We start from the raw sequence: 16,023 nt of genomic DNA, 5'->3' as shown, positions 1-16,023 counted from the left end.
GCTCCAACACTAGTTAACTGGCCAGACCTTCACTCTGAATTTCTCATAGAGCTTGGAGACAAGCAAAAGAGCAGTGTCACGGGATCTGTAGGAGAAGCCTGGAGCATCAAGGGAAGTACCAGATTCTCAAGGGAGGAAACAATTTTGCAAGATGACCAGAAAGCAAGAAGTCCAGGTGTGCCTCTCTGGGTGTGATACGGTGTTCCAAGAAAGGCCTGTGAATGGGTTTTTCTATGCCAAGGGGTACTGTGAGTCTGATTTTAATACGTCTGAAACCTTTAGGGCTAGAAGCAAAAAAACCCTGATATTTTAAAGCTGCCAACAATTAGTTTCTTGTCAGGGTAGAAGCAGAATTCATCCCTGGAGTCAAGCTGGTCTTTTATTTTATGAAAAACACAAGATGTCAGAGTGTGTAAATGTCAAGTTAAAATCCTATTCTGGAGAGGAGATGTTTGAGACAGAGAGAAACTCAACAGAATAGCTAAACTGTACTACATAGCAATGTGAAATAGTTGCAACTCTGGAAAGTACTGGAGTCTGAGAGGCTTTGGGGGCTTGGATTTCAGGACACCGCTGCGAGGTGGGCATGCCGATGGACCCCAGGGGCAGTGACATGATATCTGCCCTATGTTGTCTTTTTCTCTCATCCGTGTGAATTAGCAAAGTTTCTTTAATTGTCAGCAACAAAACCTGATGCTGGTTAAATGAAGAAAAAACATTCTGGAAAAATATGTAGGGAGGAACCACAGGACTGGAGGAATAAATAGACAATCAAGAATTAGAAAGGCAGAAACAAGCACAGCCCCTGAAACTCAGAAGCAGAAATTTACGGTGATTCTCGCCAGGACAGGCTTTCAATGTGACCCAGAGCCCCCGATTTTCAGTCTGTGTCTTTCTGTTCCAGCTTCAGACTCCAGGCAGACAGCCTCTGATTGCCCAAGCTTGGGTAAAGCATTTGTACTCCTGGATCAGCTGGCTATGCTGGGCAGGGGCTGGCATGGGCTTCATTGCTGGGGCATTGTTGTGAGCCTGGCAGGCACCCCAGCTTTGTTTCCCTACAGCAATTCATCAGTCAAATTTTGTTACAAACTACTCTCCTTCTGTGCTGTGTGAAAATAAAAAAAGGACAAGTGCCTACTGACAAGGGCTCTCCAAATCTTTAAAATTATATTATTTAAATGTTCTCTAGGTTTGCTCTTGCAGCACAAAACTGAATTAAAGACTATTTCTAAGTTCATTCACTTTTATGGACAATGATGCAGGCACATGCTCAATGTTTTGTGTTAAATATGAAGACATCCATTTTATCTATTGTCATCCAGTCACCATCAGTAAAGTTTACTTTTTACCTACAACATGCAATGCAGTGCATAGTTCTGAGTATATTTATTTTAAGCCCACAAAGACTGCTTTTAAAAATTTTTTTTTTTTAATTTTTTAACATCAGTCAGGACTTCTTTGGATGTAAATGACAGAAACTAAGATTTGGCTTACATCCCAGTCAGAGTTTATTGACTCCCATAACTGGGAAATCCAGAGGCGACTGGCTTCAGGCACAGCTAGATCCAGTGTCTTAGGATTAATTTTTCTCTTTCCATTGAAGCTTAAAATTCCAAAATTTTTTGGCTCTGATTTCCTTTGTGTGTTAGCTTCATTTTGTAGACACTCCCTGTCGAATAATGGGCAGATTGCCACTAAGAGACCTCTAGCCTTCTAGCATAGGAAGCCCACCAGACAAAACAGACTTCAGTTTTTCAACATACATGTATAAATTCAGGGAAAATTTTGGATTGGGTCTTATTCCTATCCCTGACCAATCACAGTTGGAGGACGGTGGAGCTCTAGATTCCAGCCTGGGTCACCTGCCCACTCCCGTGGTGGTGAAAGGTTGCAGGGTGGCATGGGGGTATGCATCACAATGATTCCCAGCCCATCAGGACCACGTGGAAAGGAAGGACCACCATTACCCAAGGAAAAGGGGGTTCTGGGAGGACAAAAACAACAGGTTTCCACTTCAGTTCTATTCACAGACTCCTGAATTGTAGATTTGGGAGGGATCTTAGAAGTCATCCTGTCTGCCCTCTCAATTTTAAAGATAAGGAAACAGACCCAATGAATTGAAGAGATTTCACTCATTCATTCATTCATTCCCTCAACAGTGCTATGCTGTGCAGATATAACTATGGCCAAAACGAGTGTAGTCCTGACCTTCAAGAAACATTTTGTCCAGCAGAAAAAAGATACAGACAAGAGTCAATCACGGTCCAGCATGCTAGGTGTTACTAAAGGAGTAACAATGGGGGTATTATGGGGGCACATGTAAGGGGCCACTAACCCAGTTTGGGGGGCCCTCTATGAGGAAAGGATATCAAAGCTAAGATCCCAAAGTGGGTTACCAGCTAGTGGAATGCTAACTGCTGTAAGAAACCAACCCCCTCATTTCAGAAGTTTACTTCTCATTCATGCAACTGCCAATGTGTGTGATTGGTCTGCGGGCGGCCTTCCTATCAGTGATTCTGGGACCCAGACCCCATCCATCTTGCAGATCCATCATCTCCTCGGCTCTTGGAGTCCTTCACTTTAGTTGGCAGATGAGGAAAGGAGGCAGAGGCGGAGGCACACCTGCTTCTTAACCATACTGGCCCAGAAGTGGCATGCACACTTATGCTCACGTTCCACTGGTGAGATCTTGTCATGGGGCTCCACCTGGGTGCAAGAGGCTTGCAAATATAGTTTCTAACTTGGTAGCCACACGCCAGTGAGAACTTTATACTGTGGAAGGTGAACATGAAGATTTGATGTCTCTGACTCAACGAGTTAGCCAAGCAATGAGAGCGAAAGGCTTGGTATTCTAGCTAAAGAATGGCCCATTGAAAAAGGCCCAGAGGTGAGGAAAAGCAGGGCCCAATGTGAGTAGGGCTGCCAGATTTAGCAAATAAAAATATAGACCTTCCAGTCAAATTTGAATTTCAGATGAACAATAAATAATATTTTAGGATAAGTACGATCCAAATATTCCACGGGACATACTTATACTGAAAGTTTTTCATTGTCTATCTGAAATTTACATTTAAGCTGGCATCCTGTATCTTATCTGCAATCCTACATTTGTGGAATGAGCAAATAGTTCAGAATGGCTGGAGTACAGACTCTGGGTGGTGGACTTGAGGGTGATGAAGCTGGAGAAGTAATAAGCATAGGCCAGGCATGGGGGATCCTTCTAAGCCATGTTGAGAAGTTTATCCTGACAGCAGAGGGGATCATTGAAGGATTTTAAATGGGGGAGAGGGTAGGAGGCGTGTTCAGATCTGCATTTTAGGAAACACTACGGAGGGTGAAGAATATTGATTTTGGTGGAGGTGACAGAAGAGGCAAGGAGATACTGGCCAAACCAGTACCAAAGCCAGATCTCCGAGTCTGAATCCATCAATTCACGATTCGGCATATTGATGAATAGCGGAAGTAGCACTGCACTGGGAGAAGTGCTGTGACGAAGGTCGTCAGACCTTTCTCAGCCTCCCTGTCCCCATCTCTAAGTTCCTCTGTAGCTCTAGGATTCTACCTACCGTGCAGAATGAGTCTCCTCTGTCTCCGCATCTCTGCTTTCTAGTTTCTTCCACACTCCCAAACATGGAAAGTCTAAGTGCCTCACAGTTAAAAGTCAGACTCTGCCTGGCTCTGGCACCTTTATATGTGTGAGAATCTTCACCATGTTTTTCTTCCATCAACAGTTTTGTGCTATCAGCTCCAGCTGCCACTGGCAAATCCATCACGTTAAGCCGAAAGAAGTCACACCTGCCAGGCCCGAGCTGTTTATCTCAGTAATTTCCCCGTATAAAGCGCAAACAGGGGACTATTTATTTTCCTTCCTGACATACATAAGGCTGTTAAAAGTCTGAGCTTGCTGGCAGTTTACATGAAGCCAACCTTAATTGCATACTAGAGACCCATAAAAGGAAGATCAGGGCCTCATTAGCCAGGGACCAATTTTACATTTTTCTCCTCTGACCAAAACTGTTTAAAAATGTGGGGTGCTATCTCATCCCAGCCAGACATAAATTTCAGTGCTGTCAAAATGCCCTTGCTGAATTCCAACTTTCCTCATGCCTCAAAATGTTCAGTGTGTCAACTTAGGCTACAGAAACAACATGTTATCTCTTTCTTGGTCTGTCCCCAAATTTTGAAAATCTCTCTCTCAAACGACAGGTCTTCAAAAAGGTCAGAAAAAGATTTGTATTATCTTTTAATTCCATTTTTCCAAGAACTTTTTGAAGTACCCTCATATATACAGCCTAATCTCAGTTACCCAGAGTAATGATTCTGATCATTTTTTATTTTTTCATGATTCAGGATTGATCAGAAATACTTTCAGCCCTCCTTGTGGAAAATTTTCCTGGCCTTCCTGTCTGCAGGGCACCTATGCTGCATCAGGCACGCTGATCACCAGCGCACTTTTATGTGCTGTATCTCAGTATCTACAACTGCAGCCCAAATGTCTCCCACCTCCATATCCTTCCCCTGCCTGGCAGCAGGACCAAAGCCCAAAGCTCCATCCCTGAGTCCCTCCTCCTGTCTGGAGCTCCCATGCCAGTCTGTTAGCTACAGTCATCAGAAAATGTCACTTTGTAACCTGTCTTCTGTTTCAGCTCCCCTTTTCCTTGGTCAGTGTCTGCTCAGCTGTTAGGAAAATTTTCCCTCCTCTTCTACCACTAATGCCATCATCATTGGTGTCAGGTCTACTTCTGGCTCCTCCCAGGAGGCAGCTGGGTTATATTTGCAGAGACCCCTCTGATCCAACTCTCCATCCCAATTTGCCACTGGATCCCCAAAGCAGCTCTGTTTGTACCCATCATCCCAGTAAGTCCCCATCAACTTCCTCTCCATTTCCTCTCCCCACTGGGTGTCCAACTGGACTAATGACCTGCAGGGTGAAGGGAGTCTTCCAGCTTCACTGTACTTCTCTTCTGTCTCATTCCCCCTCCTCCCTTCCAGCAAGCATCTCTCTCCTTCCCAGGGTATATATATAAAACTAAAGACATAAAACTTATGTCTTTATAGATATAAACTAAAGCTTCCATCCACATATGGAACGGAACATATAGCTAACACACAGGTAGCACATGCCAGTCACTGCTCTGTTTGTCATGTAACAACTCGTTTAGTCTTCACAACACCGGGAGGTAGATTTTACTGTTATCTCTACTTCTAGACAGGGAAACCTAAGATAGAAAGGTGTAACTACCCAGCTGGGAAGTGGTGCTGTGTTTGTGCTGTATGAGTGACTAGAGACATGGGTCTATGCTATATGTATACTGACTCTCAGATAACGAGGTGTGTGCGTGTGGAGGGGAAGGTATTAGCTACACTAATAGTTCGCAGCCAGCAAATCCCAGGCCATGCTGAAGTTCTTTGAGAGAGATAATAACACTGCCCCCACGTTATAACTGAATATACAGTTATAACAAAATATATAAAATACATAAAATAACTGAAGCATAGGGAGCTTAAAAACCTCAAGGTCGACTAGCCCCATGGAGGCATCCAGGACTGAGCCAGGTACACCTTACTTTAGAACCTGAGTGCTTTACATGGCACCCACCACCTCCCTCTCTAAAGTAGATCATTCCATGTTCCCACTTTGACAACTGTATGGCATATAATTCAACTGAATTTTTCACCCAGAAGCTGAGATTTTGCAGATTTCTAGGGCCAGACGGAAGGACAGTGGACTTAGAGCTAAAGGACTGGCGCAGGGGCTCACTGTGATGCCTTGTTTGCTGTGTGGCTTTGGGCAAGTACCTTCAGTTCTCTGGTTCTCATTTGTCTAATGGCATTTGTTCATTTCCCCAAATGAGGTGGGAGTGGGGAGGGGGAAGGGAGAGAGAGAGAGAGAGAGAGAGAATTGTACAGTATTAAGAAAGGAGGTAATCTGGAGTCTGACTTTGTGGACTTAAATCCCAGCTTGGTGCTGTGACCCTGGGAGGCCGCCAAGTGCCTCCAAACCTCAGTTTCTCCATTTGTGAAAGAAGGAAGATATTAGGGCCCACCTCAAACATTTAGAATAAGGAGTCATGAGAAAATAGCACAGGCCAGGCCCTCAGTTCCCAGCGCTTGGCACAGAGTGAGCAGTGGGAGAAGAGCAGCGACTTGTGGGAGATCAGTCTCCCTGTCTGAGGCCCAGTACGTATTAGACACTGCACACGAACACTTCCCAAGACAAACGAGGACAAAATCCTGCCCTGTCGGCTCCTCTACCTCTCAAGGGAGCCAAGAAAATCAACAGAGACAATATTCTGTGCAGCGTGGCACTGCATGGGTGTGGATGGGAGTTTCTGCTGTTTTACGGGAGTATGGGCCAAATGCAGATGCATATGGAGTGGTACAAAGAATGTGTGTGTGGGAGGAGCACTGGACTGCGAGTAAAGAAGCCTGGGTGCCATTCTCTGTTGGGCCACTTAGAAATCGTGTGACCTTGGACAATCACTTCCTTTCCCAGTGCTGCAGTTCCTTGCCTCTAAAGTGAGGGGGTTGTCCAAGAAAAGTGTCCAGAGTTTCTTTCAGCTGTAACCCTCTCTGATTCTATCTTGTACTTTTAGCTAGGGTCTGAGCCCCTGGATGTTGTTTTGGATAAATCTCTAACAGGAATTATTAGTTTTGAAAGGATTTGCTTTTTCTCCTTCATGTAGAGGATCACATAAAGGCCCAGTAATTGAGGCTTTCTGACTGGGGGGTTGCATTTCACTGAGGCTTTGTGCTGTGTTTGTTGGTACCTGTTAACATAGAAAGTAGACCTAATCCCGGGAGAAAGGACTCAATATTGCCAGGGATTTTTCTTGCATTTTTGAGAGATGTGCTCATTAATCCTTCTTGTATTTCTCATTCACATCTTCTAAACAGTGAACAAGGCCCCAGCACCCCAAAGCTCCCAGAGTTTTAGAAGCTTGCTTCACATTCAGAGTGAAATTCATCAGCTGGCCAACACCCACCAATGATTAGAATATTAGTGTTAGCCTCTGCTTGGGGTTAATGGAAACTTCTAAACTGAGTCACTTATTACTAACTAAAAGTTATTGTTAATATTAGGGGTATTCACATGTCAAAACCAGATCCATTGTGTATGGTAAACAAAACAATTGCATTTGCATTAAAATAATATTGCATTAGTTTATTTCTGATTACATAATTATATATGTTTATTGTAAATTAAACTAAGGTATTAAAATGACCCAACCCTAATCCTAACCCTAACCCCACCAATCTAATATAGGCTAACATTTTGGTGTCTATCTTTCAGACATTTTAATACATATTTTAAAATGTTTAAGAAAAATGCAAGCATATTGGGACTGCAATTTTATAAATTGCTTTTCCCCCACCTTTTCATATTTCATACATTGTTGGTGTCAGATAAAGATTTCTTGACTGCTTAAGTGAATGTTCTCCAACTATGTAATTTATAATAGCCTGGTAAGATTTGATTTTTATGATGTGCCATGATTTAACCAATCCTGTGTTGTTAGGTATTTAGGATATTTCTAGTATAAATTACGTTACAATTAATACTCTTGTAGCTAAAATTTTGGGTACTCTCAGTTATATCCTTAGTATAAATTCTTCAAGAATGGGATTAAGAACATGCACTTTTATACGACCTTATTTCCTTTTTCTCTTTCAAAGCTTTTTTTTTTTTCTAAGTGCATCTAGGTATGATAATAGTAACTAATAGTGATACTCTGTAATATATATAAATTGTTCGTCACAGAAGTGGCAAAGGAGGCCAATGCAGTTAAGGCAGGCTGAATCCAATCCTTAGTTAATCATGGTGTGTATCAGCCGGTTGTTGGTTTCAGGCACCATGTGTGTGTATATGTGCATGTGTGTAGCATGCATGTTTGTGTGTATGCCTGCATATGTGCTTATGAGTATACATATGTTCTGCTGGCTCCCTCATGTAGGCAAACAGAAGCTGGCAGGCTTTGCTTCTAAGTCTGCTCTTAGTCTCAACTCAACACTTTGCTCTTATTTTCCTTGCTGGTTTACAGAAGCCGAGTTCATATCCTGGTTTCCGACATCAGGTTTTGGTCCCTCACCATGGAATCTGCATTGCCAGTGATGGCCAGTGGAGGTAGCCATTAGGACCCCTGCACTTGGGGCCTGTATTAATCTGTTTCTGTTGCTTATAACAAAATACCTGGATCTGGGTAATTTATAAAGAAATGATATTTGTTGCTTAGCTTCTGAGGCTGGGAAGTCCAAAGTCCAGGGAACACATCTGGTGAGGGTCTTCCTTGGTGGTGGCTTCAGTGACGAAGGGGTCTCACGTGGCAGAAAAATGGCAGAAAAAACTGAAAGAGCTCCTGTGCTTTCTCCTTTTAAAGTGCTCAGAACTATGCCCGCGACCACCGTTATTAATCCGTTCACTAAGGCATGGTCCTACAATCTAATCACCTCTGCAAAGCCCCACCTTCCAATTACCACAATAGGATTGCCCACCCTATTTATACTGTCACAGTGGGGACTAAGCTCTGGGGGGACAGCAATCCACAGCAAGGCCCCTCCCAGCTGGGGACGAGGCTTGCCCTCTGCCAGCCTTGGCTCTCACAGGCCCTGGCCAGCTGGGCTCCTTCTCCGTGCCTCTTCTCACCCTACTTCCACTAAGGGGAATTCAGGCTCTGGAAGATGGGGTGGAGAGAGGTCACCGAAGATGGGGAATCTGGGGTGGGGGTACCTCCACCAGTTTATGCAACAGAAAGGGAAATTTCTGTCCATCCATGAGGAGGTTTCCAAATGCTTTCCAGAAGTCACTGTTTTTCCTGTCTTCCTCCCTCCCCCTGTCTCTTTTTCTTTGTTTTCCTTCTTCCTCTTCATGCCAAAGCATTTTCCAAACAAGAAAACGGAGAATTATATGAATGAGAAAAAGTTTAAATCTAATGCCAAAAAACAGGGATAAAATAACAACCTGCAGCAAAAAGCCTCCAAAAGCTCTTATAACATCTGTTTTGGGGGCAGTGGAGGGGCCCTGCTTGTAGTTTAAACCCAAATCATGATCTTCAGGGGCTGTCAGGGAGTCAGCCACTGGAATAATGAGATACACACAGGGTTTGGGAAGAAAGTTGAAATCTAGGCGGCAGCCCCGGACATAATTCCTCATGAAAAGCCAGAGACAACGGCGGGTTATTTATCTGATTTGTAATCATAAAAGGCCTCTTTAGGTTAGTTGATTTGGAGCCCGGAGATAAAGCTGGCTTTCTTGTAAGAGGACCGTGAAAACATGCAAGGAAAACCACTCTCTTCCAACCTGGAGGCTGATTGGAAGGGTCGTTATAAAAATGTTATTCTTTTCCAAAAGGCATTCGTCATTTTCAACAAGGCTTTGTCCTGGTGGTGTAAAATGAAGTCGTGCCTCAGGCAGGTTAAACTAGCAGCATTCGGGAGAAAAAAGAATCCTTCTGACCTGCACCCAGGGAGCTGTCACCATGATTAATTAGCTCTGACAGTCCCAGGAGGTTACTAAGGACGACGGCTTCTTGCCTACTGTTTGTGCTTAGTCAATGACACAGGCTTGGGCTCAAGTCCCGTGCCTGTCAAGCTCATTCTTCAGACATGGCTGCCCTCAGTCCTATCTTTAGGAAGTCAGTGGGTAGGTTTTGGTTTAAAACTTGGAGAGGGTTGATGTCCAGGTTGGCTCTGTGCCTGATTTGCTCTGTAACCTTGAGCATTTATTTGTTGGTCCACCTTAGACCTAACTTTTCTCAGAATTAACATGGCTCCTAAAGGCCCTAATTATTGGGCCATTGTCTACCATGCCAACTTCATGTCTCCCCCTGTCCCTCAAGAGCACAGTGCATGCCAGCCTTGTTGAGCCTCTTTTAGCTCTTTCAACTTCCTTTCTTCTCCTTGCCTCTAGCCATTACTCAAGCCTTCCCTGGTCTACCCCAGAATATGCTTCTCTTTGCTTGGCTAATTTCTGCATATCCTCCCTGAATTTAAATATAGCTCTCTTTGCAAAGTCTTGCTGCATCCTCCTCTGGTGACTGAAGTCCACCTGATAATCCCTCCCTTAGGGCTCCTTATTTCCCTACAGTGGTGCTCATCACTCACATTGTGATAACTGAATCCATGGCTTCCACAGCTGGAATTTGAACTTCTTGAATCAGGAAAGTGTTTTCTTTCTCATGACTGTAGGTGCAGCACCTATGTCCAGTGCCTGACACTTGGGAGAAGCCCCCAAAATAAGAAGACACAAGACAAAATAAAGCGAATCACATTAGATAAATAGCACAGACTCTTGGAGTATAAGCACTCTATCTCAGTAGCCTAAAATCTGCACTGCTTTCCCCCACCCCCACTGCTACACGCGTGCATGTCGGCTGCTGGATTTTTGATACCCATGTATTGAGAAATAGGAAATGACAAAAGGTCACTATGAATTAGCAATGTCTTTAATTTGTATTTTATCGGTCACCAAGACATCACACATTTGAAAATATTCATACATATAAATAGTGGAATACTCCATTGGAGACTAAACTTGTATGTGTTTTAAATGTTTTTGTCAGTGAGAAAGATGTCATAATATTGCTTTTGGAATCACTGAAGGTGGTACTTCCAATACACCTCTGTTTTCCCCTCCCTCCCCAATTTTCCCTGCTGGGGTGGGTATGGGAATCTCACAACTATTTGGAAAAATTCTCTTGGAAGAACACATTACTTTTGAGTCATCAATAACCACTATTATTATTATTAGTAGTAGTAGTATGATTATTATTACTCACTTGGAAAGATGGTATATAGCTCCACAATTTGAGGAAAAAGCTGTAATTAGATTTTGTGTTTTGAAGGTGTAACGAACAGCTGCCTAACTCTCGAGGGAAAAGAAACAGCAGTTCTGGGTCCAAGAGCTGGCAGGTATCATTAGCCATCCTGATGCAGGGCTTCTGGGAGGGTCTGGGCCTCAAGAGCTAAGGCTAAGAGCTCGCATCTTGTAAACCTGAGCACATCAGAGCTCCACCCTGAATGGATAGGATCATCCTGCCCCAAAGAAATACAGTGACCACAGTGAGCTGCCATAGCAGCCAGCATCAACACCTGTAGGACCAGTCTTCAGGGGCAACATAGTGGTAGGGTGAGAAGCCACGGTAGCAGCAGACTGGTCAGTCCCTAGTTCTCTCTGTCTACTCGTGTGGGAAACCAGATTGACACCCTTCTGGACTGCAAAAGTCCCTGGGGTCCTTGGACTACATACATGAGGGGATCCCTGAAAAAAAGATAATGGATTTTCTGCCAATAGGTTTGGTAAGATTTGCTCATGAAAAATTACCAGCAATGAGTTTTACAGGTGGTGGAACAGCATGAACAAAGGTAAGGAGGTGAGAAAATGTGGGGTTGGTGGGCGAACGAGATTAGCTCAGCTTAGTCTAATTCATAAAGAAGAAATGACATGTAATAGTTGAGAGACTGGGTTTTGGAGTCATACAATTTTGAGGTCCTTTTTTTTCTCTTGGTTAGGCACAGACTGATGTTTTATTTTGTCATCCAATATTTTATTATGAAAAATTTAAACATACAGAAAAGTTGAAATAATTTTACAGTGAACACATATACTTATCACTAGATCCTACAACTGACAGTTTACTACCGTTGTTGTATTAGTCCGTTTCTGTTGCTTATAACAAAAAAACCCAGAACTGGGTGATTTATAAGAAAATGAGATTTACTGCTTACAGTTTCAGAGGCCGGGAAATCCAAAGTCCAGAAAACACATCTGGTGAGGATTGTTTTTGGTGGTGGCTTTACAGAAATGCAGGGGTCTCACATGGCAGAATATGGTGGCACACAGAGAAAGACTCTCACATGCTCTCCTTTTAAAGCCCTCAGAACCACACCTGTGACCACCATTAACTTAATTGTCTCTTCAAGACCCCACCTTTCAATTACGATAATAGGATTTCCTACCCTCTCAACCCTGTCATAGCGGGGGCCAAATTTTCAATGCCTGGAACTTTGGGAAACACAATTTAAGCTTCAATGAATTTGAGGTGGGGGGGGCGGGCATTCAATCCACAGCAGTTGTTTTACTATTTTTCTATCTATCTATCCTTCTATACATCCACCAATCCATTTTTTATGCATTTCTCAGTAAATTGCTGAACAATCTACCTTAAATCCTTTGGATGTATGTCATTAACTAGAGTTTAATATTTGTGGTTCTTTAGAAAATTTTCCTTTTGAGATAAAATTTACATGCAATGAAATGCACAGATCTTAACATTATTGGGTTTTTTTAACCCCCGAACATGGTATTTCTCTCCATTTATTTAGGTCTGTTTTCTTCAATGAATCTCAGCAATGTTTTGTAGTTTTCTGTGTAGGAATTCTGTAAGTCTTTTGTTGAACTTACTTTGAAGTATTTTGTAGCCTGAAGTATTTTATGTTCTTTAACAATTTTATGCAAATGTAATTGTTTTAATTTTAATCCAGCAGTGGAAGTCCCTACCTATGTGATGTCTTCCTGTGTCATTTCTTCACTTTACATCATCATCATCATATTTCTTTAATATTCAGGTGTCACTTATTACAAGATTCATTCTCAATTTAATAATGCCTTTCAGAAAGAAAAGAAACACCACTACACTAAATAAATAAGCATTTTAATTATATGACATCTTGCAATTCCAGAAACATTAAAATGTGAAAAGTTGTAGGTCTGGGGGTTAAAGACATATGCTAATAGGTACCATTTATTAAGTGTCAACAAAGAGCTCAGAACTGATTTAACTAAAGAAATTTTTCTTGCTTCATTCTGCCTCAAGAAGCTCTCAACCATCCGGTCCTTCCGTTCTCTACATGACTTTCTGGATTGCGCTCTTGGGTGAAAATCAAACTTCACATGCCTTAAGAGTAAATTTCATCTAAGTTTGTTGGGTTTGCAAAGATAAGTGGGTTTCCTATTAGCTGTGCAATATTTACTATATTTTAAGGAAAAACTGCTTTTGAGACTAGAACCAAAAACAAACAAGCAAGCTAAAAAAACAAGAGAGCCCCCAAATATTTTTTCGACACTGCTGGCAGCTGAGGATTGATTATTTCTGCTTTCCAGGAAGGGTGTGGAGGGTGAATGCAGGGGGTGAGCTCTTTTTTGTCCAAGAAGCTCATTTTCTTCCTTTCATGGTATTGTCAATGCAATTATTTCATCAAGGTGAATTAGTCCTCTTCTTGGGTCCCAGGCTAGGGTTTCACTCAGACATTTACTTCACCATTTTTGGCCTCTAAATATTTGACTGAGAGTTTGAGTTTGGATTAAGCCATCACAGATCTTGATTTGATAAGGAGAAAGAAATTAAAATGTACAAAAAGAAGGGAGGCTAACTGGCCTTTCCAAGAGATTTTTCCTTTTCCCAGGGCAGAGTGGGTCTCCTTTTCTCACGGAGCTTTCTTTGTGTGTGCCCGGGAGACCCCTGCCCAGGCCTCACCCTGTCAGTCTCTCTGAGTGCCGTTCTTGGGGTAGAATCGTCGGCCTTTGTTGTGCACGTCTGTACACATTTAATGAGACTTGTGTCTGTACTCAGAGGTTTCCAGATCCTCCACTACATTTCACTTGGAATTAATCCGACGTGGGCTGTTCTCCAGCTTTGATGGCTGAAGGGTCCTTTCTAAAGGGGAAAGAATTCAGTGATAGAATTTAATAAAGTTTAGTACGAAAGTGAATTCTTCATAAAACCCTGAAAAATGTTTCCCAAAGTCCACACACCAAAACGATCCTATACCCCAGGATTTCATCTCTGCCTCCTTCCTTGGGGCCCACGGACTGTAAGCAATGAATCTGCATTTGTAAATAAAGAAAACTTCATGACAGTTTAATGGGGTTGGGTAAAATAATTGCCTTTTTTCTTTTTTTTCAAGTGCCTCTTCCTATCGTGTCTTGCTATGGTGAACCATAATGGGGGATTTTCTAGAGATAAGATCCTTAAAGTGAGACTAAAATAAACACAGAGATAATCTTATTCCATTTCTGGGCTTAGACTGTCTACCAAAGAGCAGCAAGTTCATTGTAAAAATGAACAGGATTCCTGGCCAGACAGTCTGAGGGGAGGAGACGAGGGAGCTGGCAGGAGGGGACAGAAGAAGCAAGTAACTGGGGACCCTTCTTGGTGTGGCCCCTCTGCCTTGGTAGCCTCCAGACCAGCTGCTCATCCCTTCACCCCCACAAGGGGTCCCCCATCTCAGTCTCACTCGAGTGTAGGCTAGTCCTCAACGCCATCATTTTAAATTTGCCCTTGAACTTGAATGTCCTTTCTTATTGCTTTGTTTGCCAATTCCAACCCACCATTCAAGGACCTACATCTCTTTGGGAAGTTTCTCAGTTGCAGTCTCTTTGATCTCTCAGCACTCTGAACTCATCTGCTTGCATAAGAGCCGCTCGCCCTAGACTGTGAACCAATTGAGGTCAGGCACTGAGTATTCATTTGTTCATTCATTCATTCATTCATTCATTCATTCATTCATTTGAGTCAGTACTTATTAAACACATACTATGTGCCAGGCACTGAGCTAAAGACTCAATGAAGATTGCAACACACCCTCTGTTTCAGTATAGTGAGGAAGACAAAAAATACTGTAACCAAAATATAAATAAATGCCAAGAAAGAAGAGATCAGGGTGCTGTGATAAAGAAATGGGAGGGCTACTATGTCATAAATAGGGTCATGCAGAAGATTCCTTGAGGACGTGGCATCTTCGTTAAAACCCAAAGAAGGAGGAACTAGTGTTAGGAAAGAGCACATTAACTGCTCAGTGATTGAATGAATGAATCTAAATGGGAGGTCCTTACGGTCCCCTCAGTTTAATTTAAAATACTGCTGAAAGTAAAGTCAGTGAGTACATCCCAGGGCTGTGTTGGAAAGGCTTTCCAGGCGCTACCTCTGATCTACTGGCAATGGCAGCTTGGAGCACAGTTCTGAGAAAAACTCTGTGGCTGTATTCAAGCCAGTGGGATAACAATCATAATCAATGAGTGAAGTCTGCCATGGGTGTGGCGATAATGGTCATTTGAGTGCCAGACCCTCTAAACAATGGTCATTTGAGTGCCAGACCCTCTAAATAACAGTCATTTGAGTGCTAGGCCCTTTAAATCCCTGTTGAACAGATTGACTGGCAGGAGGGACTGTTCTCATTTCTTTCTTCTAATCTTTTGTTTTGTTTTCTGATCCTTCTTTCAAAATTGTCCCACTCACCTCTTCTGCATTCAGTCAGTTATGGTATTTTCATGCTTATTTTAAGATTTCCCCACAACTGTATATATATATATATGTATATGTGTATATATGTATATCCTTAAGTATAATATACATACACTTGTAAATGTGTATGTGTACATATATAAAAATATGTACATGTGAATGTGTATATATGTACATATGTCATATACACACTGCACACACACATGCATTCCCAACCAGTTTGATCTCACCTTATGCAAACAGAAACATCCAATAGCACTGCCCCCCCCACCTGATACTCAGTTACTCATTCTAGTCTTAGAATAAATATTTTACCTTATCTGTAGGTATAACTGCTTTAAGCAGCTTGGTGAACCTCAAGGAAATAGAATTGAGATTTTAAAGATCTGGATCCAAATCCTCGCTCTTCCACTTATTGATAATAACTCTCCCAAGCTTTAGTTGTACAAGGTGGATTTAATAATAATAATAATAGATATCAAATACTCCTCTCAAATGAGAGATTAAATGAGACAATGCATATAAGTGCATTTGAAATTCAGAGACTTAGAAACTTATCACTCCATGGTGTATTAGTCCATTTGTGTTGCTATAACAGAAATACCTGAGACTGGGTAATTTATAAAGAACAGAGGTTTATTTGGCTTATGATTCTGGAACAGCTGCATCTGGCATGCGCCTCAGGCTGCTTCTACTCATGGCAGAAAGCAGCAGGCAGCTGGTGGGTACAAGCAGATCACATGACAAGAGGAAGCAAGAGAGAGAGAGAGAGAGAAAAGGTGCC

The sequence above is a fragment of the Cynocephalus volans genome, chromosome 12 (assembly GCF_027409185.1).
Source record: "Cynocephalus volans isolate mCynVol1 chromosome 12, mCynVol1.pri, whole genome shotgun sequence".
Lineage (NCBI taxonomy): Eukaryota > Metazoa > Chordata > Mammalia > Dermoptera > Cynocephalidae > Cynocephalus > Cynocephalus volans.
This window is presented reverse-complemented; position numbering follows the sequence as displayed.